We start from the raw sequence: 22,811 nt of genomic DNA, 5'->3' as shown, positions 1-22,811 counted from the left end.
AAACTCTGCACACATAGACAAAAACAATGGAGTGTTAAACAATTACCATGTGAATTTGCTTTGACTAGACAACTAATATAGATAACACAGTTTTTAATCTTATTTCCCTTAGCAGAGTATTTTTTCTTTTATATTGTAACTTGAATTATACAAGCAACAATTCTAATTATAAGGTTCCTCTAAAAGAACTGTAAATTCCAGTTTGCATTTTACTACATTGTGCTCCACCCTTTCTGTCTTTACACAATGGAGAAAGCATTTTGTTTGCAGCATGCTTTGAGGTCAGGAATGAAAGATCTGGTAAGTCCATGGCATTATGAGTACAATGTGTTTAAAGTGGCCTAAGCCATTTGCACAGGAAAACAACATGTTCTAATCCGTTTAAGGGCCTTTGTAAGTAATCAGGTCTCCAAGCTTTAATCCACTTCATTATACCTAGGTAGTGAAGCATAGAGGTTTTAAGATTCCTACAATTACTGGCTGATAAGGTACAGTGACTACCAAAGATGCATTAGGCAATGATATTCTAAAGAAAGCACTTACAGCCTGTGACCACATGACACAGAGAGGTTTGGACTGGGCTGGGTATATGCTGAGGTAGCATGTCTTCTTATACAACCTGGTCTAAAATTGCCTAAAATATATATTAGACCAAGCTACCTGGTAAGGGTTAGTTATCACCATCCTCTTGGAGAGCCAGTGTCAGGCATTACTGATGCCTCCAGAAACTCAGGTCGTATATTGAGTATTCCTAGGTGTTAATCATACATCTAGTAAGCTGATTTTTCTCTCACATTTATAACCGCCAAATAATTGCACCAAATATTTTATGTCTCAGGCATAGCTCCCTGGTTTCTAGCATTCATTCTTATATGTTCTAGCTAGTTACAAAATAAAGCCCTGCTGATGACATCCTGCCACAAGAGCTGTATTTTTTAGTGTCTGATGACTAAACTGGGATTATAGTCAGCAGCTCCACAGTAACAGTCCCACCTGGATGCATCTGGAGTACAGATGTGCAATGAAACAAACTCAGCTCTCTATGTTCAACACTTTCCTGAACTTTCCATCTAAATACATAGACTGTGATTTTCCTTTATAAACTGTGAACCAGGTAAACAGAAAAACTTCAGATTTAGCTAATCTATTATGGGCCAATAATATTATCCCTTTGCAAAGAAATCTATCAGGAAAAATATAAGATTGTATTCTGGTCTTCTAGACATTTTCTTTTGTGTTTTACTTTGTGAAATAATTTGTTATAGCCTAATCTGCATGAGGTCAGTGGTCAGTATAGAACCCCTGGCTACGTTTCTTTAAGAAATAAATATTCCAAGGTATTCATTAAAACTTTATTTAGTAGTCAAATATGTTATCCAATATTTATTAGCTGGTTATTTTTCCTCATATATGTCATGAAATATTACTCATTATTTAACTATCAGAGTTTACACTAAAGCTAGGATTAAATTTCTCCATGTCTTGGAATCTGAGGAAAGAATGAGTGAAGTCTATACTATATTATTTCATTACCAATAGAAATTTATAAGACCTTTTGTATTGTTTTATTGACTTGGTATCTCTTATAATTCAACATTTCTGATTCTGAAGTTTGCATTTGTTCATATTTTCCATCTTTTCAGTGTTGTCTTATCAAAACAGGTAAATAAATAAGCTTATAGTACGGGTGCAGTGGCTCATGCCTATAATCCCAGCACTTTGGGAAGTCAAGGTGGGCAGATCACGAGGTCAGGAGTTTGAGACCAGCCTGGCCAATATGGTAAAACCCTGTCTCTACTAAAAATGATAATTAAAAAAAAATTAGCTGGGAGTGGTTGCACACACCTGTAGTCCCAGCTATTCTGGAGGCTGAGGCAGGAGGATCCCTTAAACCCAGAAGGCGGAGGTTGCAGTGAGCAGAGATCACGCCACTGCACTCCAGCCTGAGCAACAGAGTGAGACTCTGTCTTAAATAAATAAATACATAAATAAATAAATAAAATTGTAAGTAAATTAATATTGCTAATTATCATGTGGTTGACTATTGATTACCCTGGACTTCAGAATATCACTTCTTGGGAAGTAAATAACATTTAATTTAAGCTACTCTATCTTATGTACTCGAATGTAATGCAATACAACATGATGCACACTTTTTATTAAATGAAACTAACTTTCCTCCTCTCTATACATGTATGTAATATGAACACTATTAAAGATTTTGATGCTACAAAAGCTGCTCAGGCATAGTCACCTAGGATGTTCAAGTCCTCATGATTGAGGGCAAAGGGGATTTTAGGTGAGAGTGTAAGGAATACAACAAGGTGTTTTTTGTTTCATTTAGTGGGTTTCTATTGGTGTTTTTGAACAACTTTCAGCAAAGGCTCCAGCCTGGTGAAGCTGAATTTGAAAGCTTTTTCTGGTTTTTGCCTATACCTCCTAGAAACTGATAACCCATATAGGAGAGATTTTCTCAGCTCTTAAAATATCCCATCGTTGCTCTTGGGGTATCTCATCCTTGTAAGGTAAGTGCACTCTTACATGTAAAAATGTAAATGGATAGTGCCATAGGACATGTTAGTATTCCACTCCATCTTTAGGAGGCTCCTTTCTACTCCATCACACTTTTCAAGGCTCTAATATATACCTATATTTTCCATGCTTGTCAGGAGCCTCCCTAGAGACAAAGTTAATGTGAGAAATGCCATTTGCTCCAGATTCCCTATTTCTCATTCCTACCAAAATGTCTGCTTACCATTCAGAAAATTCATAATCACATGCAAGCACATGTTAAGAAGTTCTACTTAGTGATACTCCTTCTCCTCCTCCCGATAATGTATAGATTAACAAGGATCTTCCGGAGGCAATGACAGAAGATTCACATAACCTGGTATCTGGTAAAAGAAACCTATTTGATCAGTCCAGTCTCATGGTAGCTGTCGTTGCACACCATGAGGTAATGAGAAACCACAGTTTAAAAGCTGGCCTGTGAAAAGTCACTATTCTGACCTGAATAAGTGCCATTAAAAGAGAGATGGTTTATGTGTTATTAAAAATAAGTGAATGTGTTCTTTTCTTGGTGAATTTGAAAAATATCTGAAAATGCACACATTTCTGGTGGTGGATGCGTAATTGTAAATCCGCTATTAAAAACAGGTTGACATCTAGAAATGTTAAAAAATCTGTATTATTACGACCTCCCAAAATTATTCCTCTTCAAATTATATACATATATATATTGTGTATATATTGTTATATATACATATATAACTTAAAGTGGAATGTATAAAACCTACAGTGATTTTTTTTCTTAAACTTTAATGCTCATCCAAATCATTTGGGGATCTTGTTAAAATTACAATTCTAATTCAGGAGGTGTGAAATGGAGTCTGAAATTGTCTATTTCTGGCAATCTCCTAGGTGATAAATATGAGGTTGGTCTAATTTATTTAATTAGGCTAATTTATTTAGTTGGTTAAATAAATTATAGTTATTTATACAATGAAATGCTATACAGCAATGGAAATAAACAAATGATAGTTACCTGTAAAAATATGGGTAAAACTTGTGAACAGCATTGAGTATATAAAGTAAAACAAAAGAATATATATAATATATATGTGTGTGTGTGTATGTATGTGTATATATGTAAAATTTCACCTAGATAAAATTTTAAAACAGCTAACATATTTTAGAGGCCTACATCAGTAGTAAAACTATAAAGAAAGTGAAAAAGTCACCTCTATTTAAAAGATCACTTTCATTTAAGGTGAAGGGTTTGTAATGTTATAGAAGGGGGACCCTGGGGGATTGTGGAGGAATGACCTGAGTAGTGGTTATATTGGTAGTTATATGAATCATTGCTTTGAAAATATTCATCTACTGTTAATTTATGTTTTATGTCATAAAACATAAAGGCTACAAAAATATAAGAGAATAATGAAGCACATGTCTACCAGACCTATTTTATTGTGATGTTTTTCTTTGTTAATAACTGAAGAATTACTCTGATGAAATTTACTTTGACGTCCACAGAAAGTTATCTCTGAAACAAATAGAAATTCAGTCTAGTGTCTCATGGCATAGTAACTTTAAGATAGAATATTTATGGATGAACAAACTTATCTGTAACATTTTACTATATAGTATGTGTTGTTTGATATTGACTGATTTCAATACTAGAGGTAGTTTTGTTTCCTATGTAATTATATTCTTGGTTAAAAAAAAAAAAACAGGAAATTGGAGCACAATTTGCATACCACAGTAGATGTATGGTATTTGCCTACATTGCTTCTCTTCCGTTTATGAGCCGTGCTGTTCTGTTAGGTGGCTCTCATGGGACTGTCACTCACATGCCAGCCTGCCCTTAATATCAAAGAGGTCATATGATCCAGGTCTGGCCAACCATGGTGCCCTACATTTCTGTCCACAATGATAAATCCCAAAGCAGGGCCAGCCCTTCTGCTAGATGTGCTATAAAGGTGCTGGAAGTGAAGGGCTCCTTCTAAGTCTCAGGGAGAATTTTTTGGGGGACCGTGGAAGATGGAATACCTAGTGACCATTTTTCTTCTATTTGGTGAGAAGGGATTTGAAAAGGTAACGAATAAAACAATAAAAATGTAACAATAAGAAACACGAAGTGTTTGGAAAAAGAAGGATGACAAAATTTTTTGAGCACCTGCATCAAGTGGATGAGCCAATAAATTATTGTTTTTTTTTCGTGTTATTGCCTGAGCTATTTTGAATTTAGTTCCTAATACCCCTGAAAGTCCTAAACATAGTCTAATATAATTCCAGCATTCACAGTCTAAACTTGCTAATTTCTTTGTGTACATTGTCCTTTTAATCAATTTTTTGGAAAAATAAAATTAATCCATAATTAATTACTTATAATTAATTGCTAATGAAGGACCTAAATTGTGAAGGATAACACACTTATGGATAATTGATTACCACAAAACTTTGCTGTATTACTCTGTTTATAGGGATTGCTTTCTTAAAGTGAACATAGAATTGGAGAGAGACTAAAATAAAAACAGATTGCTGCCAAATGAAATGAGGTGATGTCCTGGTCAGGTTTCCATCTTCCAGTCTCATTCCATACATGTTGAAATTTTGACTTCTCAGTTTCACAGCCTCACTAAAAGGAAATAACACAGTAAATGTATACACTTAGTTCATGGGTAAAATGTAAAATCTAAGTAAGAGTACTAATGTCTAGAGGCTTCAGCCATACTGTGAGGAAAGTTTCACCAAAAAGGGCTGTAAAGCAGTGGCTACACATTGAATCACCTGAGGAGCTTTATAAAGCTACTGTTAACTGCTCTGGGATATGGCCAAGGTATCAGGATTTTAAAGCAATTCTACTGGGCAGCCAAATTTAAGAAATGTGACAGAAAGGAGCTACTGAGCCTACACAATTCCTTAGCCTCAGTCCCAACTCAGAGGTTTTCCATGGTCCCAACTCATAGGTTTTGAAGGACTTGGACGAGTTAATGCCAGTGAAGGTGGTATATGGAGGAACAGATAACCCTGTCTTCTGGGAGCATCTGGGGATTATTTTCAGACTGGACTATACCACAATGCCCTTGGGCTACTTACTGTGCCTCACCTGAACCTTGCTCATTGCAAGGTTTCAGAGGACTTCTCAGTTGAATAACAAGGAAGCACTCCTAGGCCTACTCTCATTTAAACACAGCTTGCATCTGAAATCATTCTCCTTAGATTTCAACTGCTTTCTGCCAGAGCTCCTTCTTCCTCTCTCCTCATTAGAACAACAACAGTGAAAACAACAAAAACACAAAAGCAGAAACAAATAAAAAACTACAAGGCAATGTTCTTAACCAAAGATTCAGGAACCCCAATGGGCAAACATGATCATTTTGGAGTAAGCAAAACTCACCTGTAAAGATTTTTTAAAAAATACCACACTATCTCCTTTCCTCTTTACCTAATAGCTATCGCAGGGGTGTCCAATCTTTTGGCTTCCCTGGGCCACATTGGAAGAAGAAGAAGAATTGTCTTGGGCCACACATAAAATACGCTAACACTAATGATAGGTGATGAGCTAAAAAAAAAAAAAAATACATACATATATATATATCTTATATATATATAAAACATTATAAGATATATACATCTTATAATGTTTTAAGAAAGTTTACAAATTTGTGTTGGGCTGCATTCAAAGCTGTCCTGCGCCACATGTGGCTTGCAGGCTGTGGGATGGACAGGCTTAATCTATTGCTTCACACTCAGGTAAATTTCACAGGTAATTCTGATAAGCATATCTGGTACAATTCTTCATTGCTAGGTTGGCCCCTGGATAGGTTTCAAGAAGTCTATGGATTGTTCCCTCCTGCAAATGATAAGCAACATTTTATGCTTGTGACTTTGATTGGTATACAGAAATAGATCATTAAAAAAAATTAAATTATGAAATGGGCCTGTAAGTTCTCTCCTATTTAAAATCACTTCAGTACATTAAAAGTATAAATCCTCACTGGAAGATATTCACTTTTCTCATAAAAAGACAGTTATTCTTCTAGCTGTTATTAATAAGACTTTCTAACAAGACTTTCTAGCTAGATGAAACTTCAGAATTCCATTTTTGAAAAGATTACTTTAGTTCAGTTATGAAACACTAATTCATACTAACCATTAGTCACACACTTCTCTATGGTCCGGGGAAGACGAGGCTAACATGCTCTTTAGGATGTTTACTACTGTGAGAGAATTGTAAGTTTACTTCAGTGTAACCATAATTCCTTTACTGTTTTATTAGAATCTCTAGTTTTTTAATTATAAAAAAGTGTACCAGTGAAACAATTTATAGTTGATATAGGTTGGCTATTTGTCCCCCCCTACCCCAAATCTCATACTGAAATTTGATCTGCAATGTTGGAGGAGCGGCCTAGTGGGAAGTGTTTGGGTTATGGGGTGGATGTCTCATGAAGACCTTGGTGCCATCTTTGGGGTAATGAGTGAGTTCTCTATTAGTTCTTCTGAGAGCTGACTGTTGAAAAGAGCTTGGCTCCTCCCTCCCCGTCTCACCTCTTCTCTCACCATGTGATGTGCACACACTGGCTCCCCTTCACCTTCCACCGTGAGTGGAAGCTTCCTGAGGCCCTCATCTGATGCAGATGTTGACACCATGCTTCTTCCATAGTTTGCTGAACCATGAGCCAAATGAACCTTTTTTTCTTTATAAATTACCCAGCCTTAGGTATTCCTTTATTCCTTCGTAGCAACACAAATGGACTAAGACAATTAATTATTCTCACCTCTCCCTTTCCTCCATTCCCTGGAGATGGCCAATACAGTGTCCTATGTATCAGGTAAGTACAAATACATACAGTGTGTGTGTGTATGTGTCTGTGTGTGTGTGTGTGATTCTAAAAACAAAAATGCAACCACATAATTCAATTTGCTTTTCTCACTTAACAACATATCTTAAATATTTTTCCAGGATACAAAACAGCTTTTGAAAGCATATACAGTATTATTTTCTGAAAGCATCAGATCTTTCATAATAAGCATGCTTTCTGTGAAATGGAAATGGAAATATAGTCTTGGAATATCAAAGTCAGCTGCTTTTATCAAAGCCGGCATTCTCTTCTCTCCTGTGTCGTTCACCTGTGCATGCTCCATAGTCCTCCACCCTCTGCCTTCCTTCATTCACCCTATGAGAGGATGGTGCCCTGCTCTCACTCAGTCTATACAGTCCTTTCAAAAGACATTTGCAGGGCTCTGAGGTTGCTTCATACATAGGTTTCCTTCTAATACATATTTCATTCAGAAACTATTCTGTTGAGTGAGCTTGCATGCATGTTTTCCATTGTGAGCAAAGAAAAATAGATTTAGCACTAAAATGTACCATCTGTGTCAATATGTGTCAATATGTGATGGCATAGATTTAAATCTGAGCACATTTGTTAGTTTTAATTCTAGTGCATCCAGGGCTGCAGTCATTGTTTCCCCAGGCTTCTGAAGAAAGATCTTCCTGAGATCACCATATCCTTTCTTAGAAGTCGGGTCAAAATTCTATTGAGAAAGGTCTTTCTTGGGTAGGAGCTACCCAGAACCTTCCTGCCTGACTTGTTCATTGAGTGTTTTTACACCTAAAACGGCACTGTGTAAAAGGCTACTGAGAACAGAGTTAGACGTGAGATCTTTTTAATCTCTCGTGCCACAAATCCTTTCTCTTTTGCTTTATGCTTTACGTTATGCTTTGTTGCAACACAAACATTTAAGATTAGTTTTTTACCCTCAAGATGCCCCTTTCATTGAGAAGATTCTTCCTAGTTTGAGCCAGGATATCAGGAATGTGGAAAAGCCAGTGAAGTTTTAATTGGATTAAACTCTGTGTGTCCCTCCACCCCACAACCTCCTCACTGGCAACTTTCTTGACAGCTTAACTAACAAGATAATATGCAACAAAGAGATGTGGCATTCAGCAGGGCCTCCTGCCTTACCTGGGGGGAATACACCTGGGCCAGCTGTGAGTAGCAACAGGATAACAGGTAACCGACAACAACCCCCACTCTGATACTGTCACCAACTCTCAGGCTTTGTGCATTTCTGAGATGAAATTCAAACCTTAAATTTTAGCTGCTCAAAGTGATTGGATTCAGCAGGCGCATCCTGAACTTGCAGTGGAAGTGCCAGAGGGGGAGCAAAGCCACTTCCCTGGTCTTTAATTCCCTTGGCCAAAAAAAATCAAAATCTGTCCATTTGGCACCTTTGAGAGGGAAAAAGGGCAATACAAATTTTCCTTAATAAAATAATGCCGGCTATTAAAGAGCAGTCTTGCTGATGTCATTTGACGCCCTTCTCTCACAGGGCTGGCAGGCACGAGGCCAGGATGTAGGGAAGTGCAATTGGAGACATTAGTTACAGCACCTTAGGTACGGTAGCAAGATAATATTTGATAAATGAAAATAAATCCAGGCAGACACAATTTCCAAATAGGTTTTAGAAGTACCTGTCACTTTCAGACTCTCTTCTTAAGCATAACCCTTGGTGAGCGAATCCATTTTACCGCTTCTTCCAGGTAGAAAATTTTAGTGTGCCCTAGAATTCAGTGTTTCTAGGAGGAGACTGACAGTCACATCTTCCTGAGAATGGGAGACTCTGCAAAAGCTCATTTCAAATAGTTTTCATCTAAAACTGGAGTTACTGAATGCCTATACTTTCACTTCAAAAGCCTTGGGAGGAATCAAGTGACCCCCCAAAATACTGACCTCACAAACAGAAGTGTTAGTATCTCAAATACCTTTCACAGGAAGACACCCATTTCATGTCATGAGAAGGCAGTTGAGGTGTCTGATGTGTAGTGCATGGCCAAAAATAATCCTGTAATGATCTGGAGCATTATTAGAATTAGGGTTTAAATAAAACTGCACTGAGACTGGCAGCTGTGCTTGAAAATCCCCGCCAAGGTGTAAAAGGGTTCTACTTGATCCCATCCTGGGGACAGGTTTTCATACTGGATAGTGTAAAGAGATGGAGAATACAGGGGAAGCTGTAACCTAGAGATCCAAATGAGCTTCCTGCCTTGAATGTGTTTTCCACTACATGCAAAAGATCTGTTAATATGGGGAAGGTTGAGCCAAGAGTTCCAGTAACCAAAAGGTAGAAGAGGGGAACAAAAACAGATACTGTGTAAGAATGAAATTAAAATGACCTGAGAAGGGGTCTAATTTGACATAGTTTGAACTAGAAATAGCACAGTGTTTTCACTTTTTGTGTTTTTAGGTTCACTATACCCAACAGTAACAAAGAAAATGTTATCTGTGTGCTGGGAAACTTACTGTATTAGAGAGACAGGAGTGGTATAGTAGAAAGGTGTCAGGAGACCTGAATTTCAGTCCTAATTTGGTACTTACGGCCTATGGTTTATTACTGAATAGGATAAATACCTCCTATGTTACTGGCACTGTTTTATGAGCAACTGAATACTCTAAGTCAGTTGATCTTGGGAGCTTTAGTTTCTTCAAAATTCATGTGTTTATTATGAAGGCTGAATTTAATAATGTAAAGAAAGTAGTCTTTTTTTGTTCTCCTCCTTCTTTTTCTCCTCTTCCTCCTCCTTCCGCTTCTCATATTTCTTCTTCTCCTTTTAGTCCTTCTCCTTCTCCACCTCCTCCTCCTCTTCCTTCTTCCTCATCTTGTTTTGTAAATTCTCTAATGTTAAGCTCTGTTCCTCAGTTCCCGCAGCTATAATATGTGCATAGTAACAGTACCTACTTTATAGGGTTCTTATGAAGATTAAATGATACAATCCATCTTAATTGCTTAAGAATGTACATCGTGTGTAGTGACACAGCACTCCTCAGTTGATTTTATCAGGGATTAATATTACAGCTATTTGATTATGTTTATGCACGTTGCAATCTGGTGGGAAGTATGCATGAGAATGCAGGATTTCTATCTCCTGTTTTCACTTTTGTCTTTAAGTATAGGAATTTTGTCTTAAGACAAAATTTGGTCTTAAGACAAATTTGGTCCTTTCACAACAGGGCACAGCATGAAAAGCTGCCATGAAGGAGAAACTTTCCATTCCACGGAGGCAGCTGGTGACAGGGACTATCCTGATACAAGAGTAAGGCAGGAGGTAGTGGTCACCCTTTCCTATTCAAAGTTGGCCCAGCAATAGGAGGCTGGACTCTCACCATCTTAAGAAAATGAGACTAGACAACTCTACCTTGGACTTCCAGAAAATCCTACTGCCAGCTCCTACAAATCAGGTTAAAAAATCTGAAAAAGAAGAAAAAAAAATAAAAATTATCCCCATTCTGTAAAAAACAAACCTGAAACAGGATTTGTTTCACCACATTTCTGAAGTCTGGAAAGTCAGGCTTTCATTGAAGGCAATGAAAGGGTAGTTCATTGTTGTCTTACTCTGCAAAACTTTTAGGAAGAAAACATGAAATACTGGGCTTCTGACTAATGACAACAAACATAAAAAAAGAAGATTGAATGCTCAGGCTAAGAATTATTTACCTGTGCCCGTGAATTCATAGTAGGTATATTAATTGACTTCATGGATTATCTGAAAACTCTAAAATTATAAGCAAATTTAGTGGTGATATGCATGCATTTTTGTAAAAGGAGTTCTGAACTTTAATCTGATGTTCAAAGAGCTCTAAAACTTCAAAAGGGTTAAGTACTCTACAGCAATATACTACTTTTATAAATAAGGGTTATCTTTTTTATCTTCATGTTGCATAAGAAAGTTGCAAAAGCATTCTACAATAACTTGGCATCATGGCCAGAAAAATGTTGACTCTCGCTTTCCTGAGAGCCAACAGGAACTGTGGGAGTAGGAAGTGGCCAAGGCCTGTGTCTTTGGCTTCCAGCGAGGAGATCAGTTCCTTTTCTTGAGTTGAATGAGTGTAGGAGTTTTCTGGCTCTGTCCTAGACTCTGGAAAAACCATCCAATAGTGGCCATCATTTTTCCTGAAGGTGATGTGACTTTTCAGAATTCCTCCCACTTCCATCAGACCCTTCTCTAAAATTAGTTGCTGTAGAGGTCACAAGCTTGAAGTTCTCCATTTCATCTCAGACATTACCTCAATGTGTCTCTCCCCCTCCACTGGTCCCAAGGAGGATGAGGCTAGATAGTGAATGGTTTATCACAACTCATTCCCATCCTGGAGACCTACTAACAGTGAGTGAGGAAGGGCATATTTTGTACAGAGTGTCTTATATTGTAAGTAGAATAGATAATCTTTCTTAATATCAGTATCTATCATTAGTGAAGGTTTTTTAGTGAAGGTTTTCTTGATTGTTCCAAGCAGTAGACACTTTATATTTTCCCACTTAATCCCTGTAACAACACTATCACATCGTTAAAATTATCAGGATGCAGATAAGTGAATTAGGGCTCACAGACGTTAAACAAGTTATCCCAGGTAACACAGCTAGCAAATAACAGAGTTTAAATGCATGTCAGTCTGTATGTCTTCAAAGTTCAAGCTCTTAACTACCATTCTGTAGCAGTATAGCGATTTATATTAGATTGTAAAGTATCCAACGGTTTTGTTTATCCCTAGTTTATTTGAAAAGATGTTCAACTGTTTGGTTTGAAAAGATCTTCCCTAAACATAAACTGCCTGCATATTTCCATGATGGAAAAAATGAATACTCCTTCTACATCTCTAAATGATGAGTTGCAAACATAGATACTGAAAGATGGGAGACACAAGAGTGAAGCAGGAGAGGGTACTATGAAATATGACATGTATATTATTTAAACATTTGTTATGCATATCAGTTTATGGCATACATATTCTTTAAAAATTTTTAAAATTTATCCATGTTTAACTAATGTTTTAAAATATATCCATGTAGCCAATGTTACATGGATATTTTGCATAGTAGTGAAGTCAAGGCTCTGAATGTCTCCATCACTAATTTTTGACAATGTTGACAAAAACACTGTGGGGAAAAGACACTCTTTTCAGTAGATAGTGCTAGGAAAATTGGGATCACCATATTCTGAAGAATGAAACCTGACCCCTATCTCTCACCATATACAAGAATAAACTCAAGATGGATTAGAGACTTAAATGTATGACCTGAAACTATAAAAACATTAGAAGAAAATCTAGGGAAATCTCTTCTGGACATTGTTCCAAGCGAAGAGTTTATGACTAAGACCTCAAAAGCATAGACAACAGAAACAAAAATAGACAATGGGATATACTTTAACTAAAACCTTCTGCATAGCGCATATAATGTTTTTTATATCCGTTAGGATCGTAGTTAACAATTAACAGAATATGTGAAAGACCACATCTTAAATAAATGAAGACTTTGATTTTCATACTTCAGAAGTGTATATGTGAGTCATCCATGGCTAGTGTGGTGGCTCAAATGTGCCATCACGGGGCAGTCTCCTGTCTTCATCTTTCGCCATCCTTAACCTATTCTGTCTTCATATTCATAAAATAATAACTGTACCTCTGGTCATTGTTTTCATGTTCCAAGAGGGCAAAGGACAAAGATCAAATAGAGAACTGGGACCACAGCAGCTAGGTCTGCCCTGGTGCCAGTCACACAGCCATTCCTAACTGTAAGAGAAACTGGGGAGGTGAGTATTGTTTCTAAGCACATCGCCATTGCAAACAAAGATGAGGCTATGCCAGTAAGGAAGAAGAGGTGTATAGTTATTGAGCAGTCGGATATAGGAGCAGCAACAGTTCACAGAGGTAAGCAGCTGCAAGGCAATTCAGGGGAAGCTCCCGTTTCTCTAGCTGCAAGTCACTGTTGTCACGTTAGCTACATCACTCCATGACACAAACCCTGGGGTAAAACATAGCTGGGGCCTGTGTTATATACAACCCCCAGGTTTTTTGTTGTGTTCTGTCCCAGATACAAAGAACTCACTGAGAAACTGTGCTCAGTGCATACAACTGAAAAAGCATGGGCTTGGATTCAGAAGACCAGAGTTCAAGCCTTTCATCTGCCATTTACCACCAGTGTGAGCTTAGGCAAGTCATCAGCCTCATGTGTAAAGTGTAGATGATAACACTGCCTTAGGAAATGGGGTTTCTGAGAAGTTTAAATGAGATGATGTTTATAAAAACACCTTACGGGAAATTGAGTATAAATATCACCTGTGGTTATGATGATTTTCAATTGAGCACTCAATTTGTTCATTTATTTTATTTTATTATAGAAGTCACTGCATTTTAATAATTGTATATTCAAGTCTTTGCTCTACACCAGGGGAGTCCAATCTTTCGGCTTCCCTGGAACACATTGGAAGAATTGTCTTGGGCCACACATAAAATACACTAACACTAACAATAGCTGATGGACTAGAAAAAAAATGCAAAAAAAGAAAATCTCATAATGTTTTAAGAAAGTTTACAAATTTGTATTGGGCCACATTCAAAGCCATCCTGGGCTGCATGAAACCCACAGGCTGCAAGTTGGACAAGTTTGCTCTACATGAATCATCATGCTATGCATTGATGCTACAGAAAAAAAATATGTAGAGGTATAGACAGCATCCTCAGGGTGCTCACATCTCACAATGCCTGTCTCCCTCCCTTCTCCATCTTCTTCTGCAGAATAATTTCTCTGTGAAACTCAGCACTCAGCTCAGAAGCATCTTCAGGGCCTTCCCCAAGTTTTTTGTGGTCCTTTGGCTTCCACAACATTGCACTTTCCTGGTTCTTCTCAAATTGTTCTTCCCTTTTGTTTTTGCTTTTTCCTCTTGTCTCTTTCGTATTGGACTACAGACACTCTCAGGTTCTCTGTGCCTCAGTCGTGACTCTTCTTAATTGGCAAGTCCTATGGGTTAACCTCAGCCACATTCATGCTTCCTTCTATTTCAGTGTCCTGATGACTATCTAATCTGTAGAAGTGATTCAGACCTGTGTCCCAAGCTTCAGAACCATATATCCGACGGTTTGCTAGACATTGCCAGCAGATATCCCAAACCATCTCAAGTGCAAAATATTCAAAAGTGGACTCTTCCTCATCCTTTGGACTGTGATCCCAATTCTATATTCTCTATTTCAGGCAGCCTTACTATCTACCTACTTGTCTGAGCTAGAATACTGTGAGTAAATCCTCATCCTCTCTGTTTTCTGTTTCACATCCAATCATTTATGAAGTTTTTCCTTAGCCCTAACATATTTTTCTCTTCTTCCTCATGACCACCACTGTTGATTTGAAAGCTTCAATTGGCCCCTGTATGAAGAATCTTAACAACATCCTATCTTACTCCAATGTCATTCTACTGGTCACAGGTGCTGGCATGAGTGATCGCACCAAAACAAAACGGACCAAATCACTCTGCTTCAAAGCCATTTACAGCTACCTACGGTGTCTCCCACTGAGCATTTCTACTGCTCACTCTCCAAGACAGAGACTTTTACTCAGCATATCTGTGAGTTGCCTGAGGACTCATCCAGCGTGGGGACCTTTCTATTTTGGCCTGTGTGCACATGTACATAAAATGTAATGATGTCTCCCCACAGTTCCATGGAACTCACATTCCTCAGTCAAGGGCTGAATTTGCTGGACTGCACTCATTATTCCATGTATACTTCTGTTTTATGGTTTAGATTGATTATATTGACATTAGCAGTTAAAAAATTGGGAACCATTTTAACACTTAAATGGACTACACTTAAATCTGGGTGTGTGAAGGGTAGGTCTTTTTTGCCTTTATATTCTGTAAACCCTGCGTCACATTCCGAAGTAGAATCAAGAAGGAATGTGACAGTTGGAAAATTGATCAGAACTCCTGAGCAGTTACTTGGACTCTGTCTAGATTTTTTTTCCCCTCACTGATGTAGCAGAGCCCATTAATATGGAAGAACCTGAATAGTCAAAATTAGTCCCTCCCTGAGACTGCAGGTAGGAAAAGCATGTCCTTTGATGTTAACCTTCCTAAAAGGCTCAGATACACTAACTACAGCCATGGTGACATCACCCCTTTGTGTTTGTGTGAATGGGTTAGATTAAGGAGATTAAGAAAGGAGTGGGTCAGAGGTAAACGTGGTTGAATGGCAGTGGAAGGGGTGGGGCAGCAAATCCTCCCCATCTTAAGAAAACAGTCTTCATTCACGTCTTTACATGCATTTGGAAGCAGAGCAGCAGGTAGATTTTCGAATCGCAACCTCTGCTCTGGGCTCTGTGTTCAATTTTTAGCTCTGGCTCTAGCAAACGGAGGACAAGGCTCATTACTGCATACGTGAGGTTTTGTTTGCTTTTCAATCAAAGAGGAAGAAGCATTAGGTCATTCTCACAAGATGACATGGAAAGCTTATTGAAATGCCTTTGCAGATAGTGAGGGGAAATGTTGTTACCTAAATTTAATGATTAAGTGCATGACATATTAAACCACCCTCCTCTGGGACTTACATGCTAATGAATAGTTCCAGCATTCATTTCAGGTTTTTAGGTACCTAAGGCAAAATGATACACACTCTATAGTGTATATAAGAATGTCAGCTTTACATAGTATGTTTTCTAATTTTTAAAGAAGTTATTGAAATGTACAGATATCCCTTTCCTCACTAGTAATGTTCCTGTCTAGTTGTTGGTTCATTAGTGCTGCCAATATGACTTGTCAAAAAATGCTAATCTATCCATAGCATTTTCTGGTTTGAAATCTATCAACATAAGATATATTCCAAGCTTCAAGTATGAAATCCTTTCCCTTCTGGGCTCTGAGTACATCTTTCCATACTGATTTTATCCTCTCCACAATTTCCCCATTTACACCACATACAAGTAGTGTGTATACATACATGCACAAAGGCACAGACACACAAGCACATGCACGTGGGCACACGCCTCACACAAGGACACAAATCTGTTTGCACATTCACAACTCATATATGTATACAAAGATGCATATATACAAATGGGCAAACATATAAGACATACAGCCACATATAAAAGAACATGTATACAAACATGCATATAGGCACACACACGATGTGCACATACATAAGAGTACACATGGATGCATATACACAAGTATTTATACATATACCTGCACAAGCACACATGTATGCACATACACACATACACATGGGTATGTACTGACACACAGGCATACATGTAAGAGCACACACAGTTGTGTTTATGCACATACACTTATGGAGCTATGTAGAAAGACACACGTAGGGACATTCACACATACACACAGGCAGCATCCAAGGACACACACCCTATACTCCACTTCATGTGATTAATTCATGTTCCTTCTTTGATCTCACTCCCAGCAAGGTGGTATAGCCTTTTATTCAGTTCATAAACTAACGAGGCTTCTTGCTTTTCCCAAGAGCACATGAATGCTACTCTCATATTAGCAGAATGCTAAAACACCTGGCTCTTTCCTTCACCCTGCATGTAGAAGTACTCGTCATAGAAATCTGTTAGGGAGCATCATTTGAACTCACCATTGTTCAGAAATAGGCTTTTATAGAGGATCATAGAATCATGGGCAGCCCATGCATTCTCCTAGACCACAAATGTTCAAAAGAAATACAATGAGAGCCACAGATGTAAGGTGCACATGTACTTTTTTTTTTTTTTTTTTTTTTTTAGACGGAGTCTCGCTCTGTCGCCCAGGCTGGAGTGCAGCAGCCAGATCTCAGCTCACTGCAAGCTCCGCCTCCCGGGTTTACACCATTCTCCTGCCTCAGCCTCCTGAGTAGCTGGGACTACAGGCGCCCGCCACCTCGCCTGGCCAGGTTTTTGTATTTTTTTAGTAGAGACGAGGTTTCACCGTGTTAGCCAGGATGGTCTCGATCTCCTGACCTCGTGATCCGTGCGTCTCGGCCTCCCAAAGTGCTGGAATTACAGGCTTGAGCCACCGTGCCCGGCCGCACATGTACTTTAAAGTTTTCTAGTAGCCACATTGAAAATTAACAAGAAGAAACAGATAAAGTAAATTTTAATAATGTAAAGACTTTGCAAAATTCTCTCCGGATCAAATCAAATCAATAAAGAGTCAAGCATTGAAGGCTCAGAAGCTTAGAGATAAATGTGTGGTTCATCTCTGGCAAATGTTGTATGGAACTTGAAGCACATCTTTTGTAAACTTCCTTAACGCCAGATTCATTCATTTTGATCTTTTTATTTTCCCTCTGCCTAATTTTAAGTTGTTTTTCATGTGTTTTTGCCTTGCTATATGCAATCCATTTTTTGGACAGGTGTGGTGGCTCACACCTTTAATCCCAGGAATTTGGGAGGTGGAGGCAGGCAGATCACTTAAGGTCAGGAGTTCGAGACCAGCCTGGCCAACATGATGAAACCCTGTCTCTACTAAAAGTACAAAAATTAGCCAGGCATGGTGGTGCACACCTGTAATCCCAGCTACTGGGGAGGCTGAGGCAAGAGAATCTCTTGAACCCAGAAGGTGCAGGTCGCAGTAAGCTGAGATCGTGCCAGTGCACTCCAGCCTGGGCAACAGAGGGAAACCCTGTCTCAAAATAAATGAGTAAATAAAATAAAATAAATGCATTTTTAAAAGCCATTTTAAGTGCTTTTTTTGTTGTCTGGTCTTATAATAAGACAAGTTAAAAAGAAGGAAAATATAAGAAGATACTCATGTTCTTTCATATTTCCATTATCCATGTTCACCTCTTGGGGAAGCCATTTCTGAAGCCTCCTCCCCTCTCCAGGGCGAGGAGCAACTTGCTCTATGCACTCCAGGGGCTTACAGTACAGTTCGTTCTACAAAAATAATCACAGTATGTGTTGCTAAAAACTACTGTGTTATAAAAAATCGAGCAGTAAAAACCACAGGACTTATGGGAAAAATGGGATTGGGGCACAACATTTAAAAACTTTGTTAGTGACACATTAGCATGAAGAGGATAGAAACCTAATAAAAACAACAACAGAGTTGGACACCTATGAAATGATTAAGAAATACATAAATATTATACTCGCAAAAACCACAATCCCTTTTGCATTGACCTAATACTACAGTAAATATGGCACTTGATCTTGAAAAAGACTCAAAATTGGCTTGTGGAAGTGGGCATCTGACAGGTTGACCTGGTGAGTTATAATAAAGAGATGCAAGGAGGGTTATCTGAAATTGGATGGAAAGTTGAAACACTATATGAGGATAGGTGTGTTTCATAAGCCATGTGGTGAGTTGAGGAAGCTGACGCACGTTCAGATGTGTGCATGCGTACGTTTTTGCAAACCCACATGCTGCTCAATTCATCTGGGTTCAGTTTTCTGTGTTCCTCCAGTGTTCCTTACAGATGCAAAATTCATTTATGCCTACGTTGTTCCCTATATTAACAATCCTTGGAACAAATTTTTGTGTTTGAAATTGAGTATTGTAGCTTGAGTGCAGTTATTTATGTTATGGCTATATTTGTATCTGTATATTTTTGGCCACATTCATGTTGTACTCCTTTTTCTGGTCTAGACTGTAAATCCCTTGGAGGTAAGAATCACGTATCATCTTTGAATCGTCTTTCTATCATCTGTTCCTCCCTAACCCAGTGCCTGACACACAGGGAGTACCTGATGTATTCTTCAAATTGAGTTAATGTATGTTATATTTCACTGTCTTTTATATATATATACACTTTAAGTTCTGGGATACATGTGCAGAATGCGCAGGTTTGTTACATGTGCCATGGTGGTTTGCTGCACCCATCAACCCATCATCTATATTTGGTATTTCTCCTAATGCTATCCCTCCTGTAGCCCCCCAACACCTGACAGGCCTGGGTGTGTGATGTTCCCCTCTGTGTACCCATATGTTCTCATCGTTCAACTCCCACTTATGAGTGAGAATGTGCAGTGTTAGGTTTTCTTTTCCTGTGTTAGTTTGCTGAGAATGATGGTTTCCAGTTTCATTCATGTCCCTACAAAGGACATGAGTTCATTCTTTTTTATGACTGCATAATATCCCATGGTGTATGTGCCATATTTTCTTTATCCAGTCTAACATTGATGAACATTTGGGTTCCAAGTCTGTGCTATTGTGAATAGTGGTGCAATAAACATACATGTGCATGTGTCTTCATAGTAGCATGATTTATAATCCTTTGGGTATATACCCAGTAATGGGATTGCTGGGTCAAATGGTATTTCTGGTTCTAGATCCTTGAGGAATCGCCACGTTGTCTTCCACAATGCTTGAACTAATTTACACTTCTGCCAACAATGTAAAGCTGTTCCTATTTCTCCACATCCTCTCAAGCATCTGTTGTTTCCTGACTTTTTAATGATCTCCATTCTAACTGGCGTGAGATGATATCTCATTGTAGTTTTGATTTGCATTTCTCTAATGACCAGTGATGATAAGCATTTTTTCACATGTTTGTTGGCCACGTAAGTATCTTCTTTTGAGAGGTGTCTGTTCACATCCTTCTCCCACTTTTTGATGGGGCTGTTTGTTTTTTTCTTATAAATTTGTTTAAGTTCCCTGTAGATTCTGGATATTAGCCCTTTGTCAGATGGATAGATTGCAAAAATTTTCTCTCATTTTGTAGGTTGCCTGTTCACTCTGATAATAGTTCCTTTTGCTGTGCAGAAGCTCTTAGTTTAATTATATCCCATTTGTCAATTTTGGCTTTTGTTGCCATTGCTTTTGCTGTTTTAGTCATGAAGTCTTTGCCCATATCTATGCCCTGAATGGTATTGCTTAGGTTTTCTCCTCTCATTTTTATAGTTTTAGTTCTTACATTTAAGTCTTTAATCCATCTTAAGTTATTTTTTGTATAAGGTGTAAGGAAGTGATCCAGTTTCAGTTTTCTGCATATGACTAGCCAGTTTTCCCAACACCATTTATTAAATAGGGAATCCTTTCCCCATTGCTTGTTTTTGTCAAAGATCAGATGGTTGTAGATGTATGGTGTTATTTCCGAGGCCTCTGTTCTGTTCCATTGGTCTATATGTCTGTTTTGGCACCAGTACCATGCTGTTTTGGTTATTGTAGCCTTGTAGCATAGTTTGAAGTGAGGTAGCATGATGCCTCCAGCTATGTTCTTTTTGCTTAGGATTGTCTTGGCTCTATGGGCTCTTTTGTGGTTCCATATTAAATTTAAAGTAGATTTTTCTAACTCTGTAAAGAAAGTCAATGGTAGCTTGGCCGGGCGCGGTGGCTCAAGCCTGTAATCCCAGCACTTTGGGAGGCCGAGACGGGCGGATCACGAGGTCAGGAGACTGAGATCAAGACCATCCTGGCGAACACGGTGAAACCCGGTCTCTACTAAAAAATACAAAAAACTAGCCGGGTGAGGTGGCCGGCGCCTGTAGTCCCAGCTACTCAGGAGGCTGAGGCAGGAGAATGGTGTAAACCCGGGAGGCGGAGCTTGCAGTGAGCTGAGATCTGGCCACTGCACTCCAGCCTGGGCAACAGAACGAGACTCCGTCTCAAAAAAAAAAAAAGAAAGTCAATGGTAGCTTGATGGGGATAGCATTGAATCTATAAATTACTTTGAGCAGTGTGGCCATTTTCACGGTATTGATTCTTCCTATCCATGAACATGGAATGTTTTCGCATTTGCTCGTGTCCTCTCCTATATCCTTGAGCAGTGATTTGTAGTTATCCTTGAAGAGGTCTTTCACATCCCTTGTAAGGTGTATTCCTAGGTATTTTGTTCTCTTTGTAGCAATTGTGAATGGGAGTTTGCTCATGATTTGGCTGTCTATTATTGGTGTATAGGAATGTTTGTGATTTTCGCACATTGATTTTGTGTCTGGAGACTTTGCTGAAGTTGCTTATCAGCTTAAGGAGTTTTGAACTGAGACAATGGGCTTTTCTAAATATACAATCATGTCATCTGCAAACAGACATAATTTGATTTCCTCTCTTCCTATTTGAATACTTAATTTCTTTCACTTGCCTGATTGCCCTGGCCAGAACTTCCAATACTATGTTAAATAAGAGTGGTGAGAGAGGGCATCCTTGTCTTGTGCCAGTTTTCAATGGGAATGCTTACAGCTTTTTTCCATTCAGTATGATATTGGTTGTGGGTTTGTCATAAATAGCTCTTATTGTTTTCAAATATGTTCTATCAGTACCTAGTTTATTGAGTGTTTTTAGTATGAAGGGGTGTTGAATTTTATTGAAGGCCTTTTCTGTATCTATTGAGATTATCATGTGGTTTTTGTCATTGGTTCTTTTTATGTGATGGATTACGTTTATTGATTTGTGTATGTTGAACCAGCCTTGTATCCCAGGAATGAAGCTGACTTGATTGTGGTGGATAAACTTTTTAATGTGCTGCTGGATTTGGTGTGCCAGTATGTTATTGAGGATTTTTGAATCAATGTTCATCAGGGATATTGGCCTGAAATTTTCTTTGTTTGCTGTGTCTCTGCCAGGTTTTGATATCAGGATGATGCCAGCCTCAAAAAATGAGTTAGGGAGGAGTCCCTCTTTTTCTATTCTTCGGAATAGTTTCAGAAAGAATGGTAACAGCTCCTCTTTGTACCTCTGGTAGAAATCGACTGAATCCGTCTGGTCCTGGGCTTTGTTTTTGTTGGTAGGCTATTAATTACTGCCTCAATTTCAGAACTTGTTACTGGTCTATTCAGGGATTTGACTGCTTCCTGGTTTAGTCTTGGGAGAGTGTATGTGTCCAAGAATTTATCCATTTCTTCTAGATTTTCTAGTTTATTTGTGTAGAGGTGTTTATAGTATTCTCCGATGGCAATCTGTATTTCTGTGGGATCAGTGATGATCTCCCCTTTATAATTTTTGTTGTGTCTATTTGATTCTTCTCTCTTTTCTTCTTTATTCGTCTGGGTAGTAGTCTATCCTGTTAATCTTTTCAAAAAAATAGCTCCTGGATTCATTTAATTTTTGAAGGGTTTTTCATGTCTCTATCTCCTTCAGTTCTGCTGTGATCTTAGTTTTTTCTTGTCTTCTGCTAGCTTTTGAATTTATTTGCTCTTGCATCTCTAGTTCTTTTAATTGCAATGTTAGGGTCTCGATTGTAGACTTGTGTCACTTTCTCCTCTGGGCATTTAGTGCTATAAATTTCCCTGTAAACACTAGATGTGTCCCAGAGATTCTGGTACGTTGTGTCTTTGTTATCATTGGTTTTAAATAACTTATTTATTTCTGCCTTCATTTTGTTATTTACTCAGTAGTTATCCAAGAGCAGGTTGTTCAGTTTCCATGTAGTTGTGTGGTTTTGAGTAAGTTTCTTAATCCTGAGTTCTAGTTTGATTGTACTGTGGTCTGAGAGACTGTTTGTTATGATTTCTGTGCTTTTGCATTTGCTGAGCAGTGTTTTACTTTCAATTATGTGGTCGATTTTAGTGTGAGTGTTATGTGGTGCTGAGAAGAATGTATA

The sequence above is a fragment of the Mandrillus leucophaeus genome, unplaced genomic scaffold (assembly GCF_000951045.1).
Source record: "Mandrillus leucophaeus isolate KB7577 unplaced genomic scaffold, Mleu.le_1.0 Scaffold1732, whole genome shotgun sequence".
In the NCBI taxonomy this organism is placed as follows: domain Eukaryota; kingdom Metazoa; phylum Chordata; class Mammalia; order Primates; family Cercopithecidae; genus Mandrillus; species Mandrillus leucophaeus.
The sequence above is the reverse complement of the archived record's forward strand: the minus strand, read 5'-3'. Positions refer to the sequence as shown.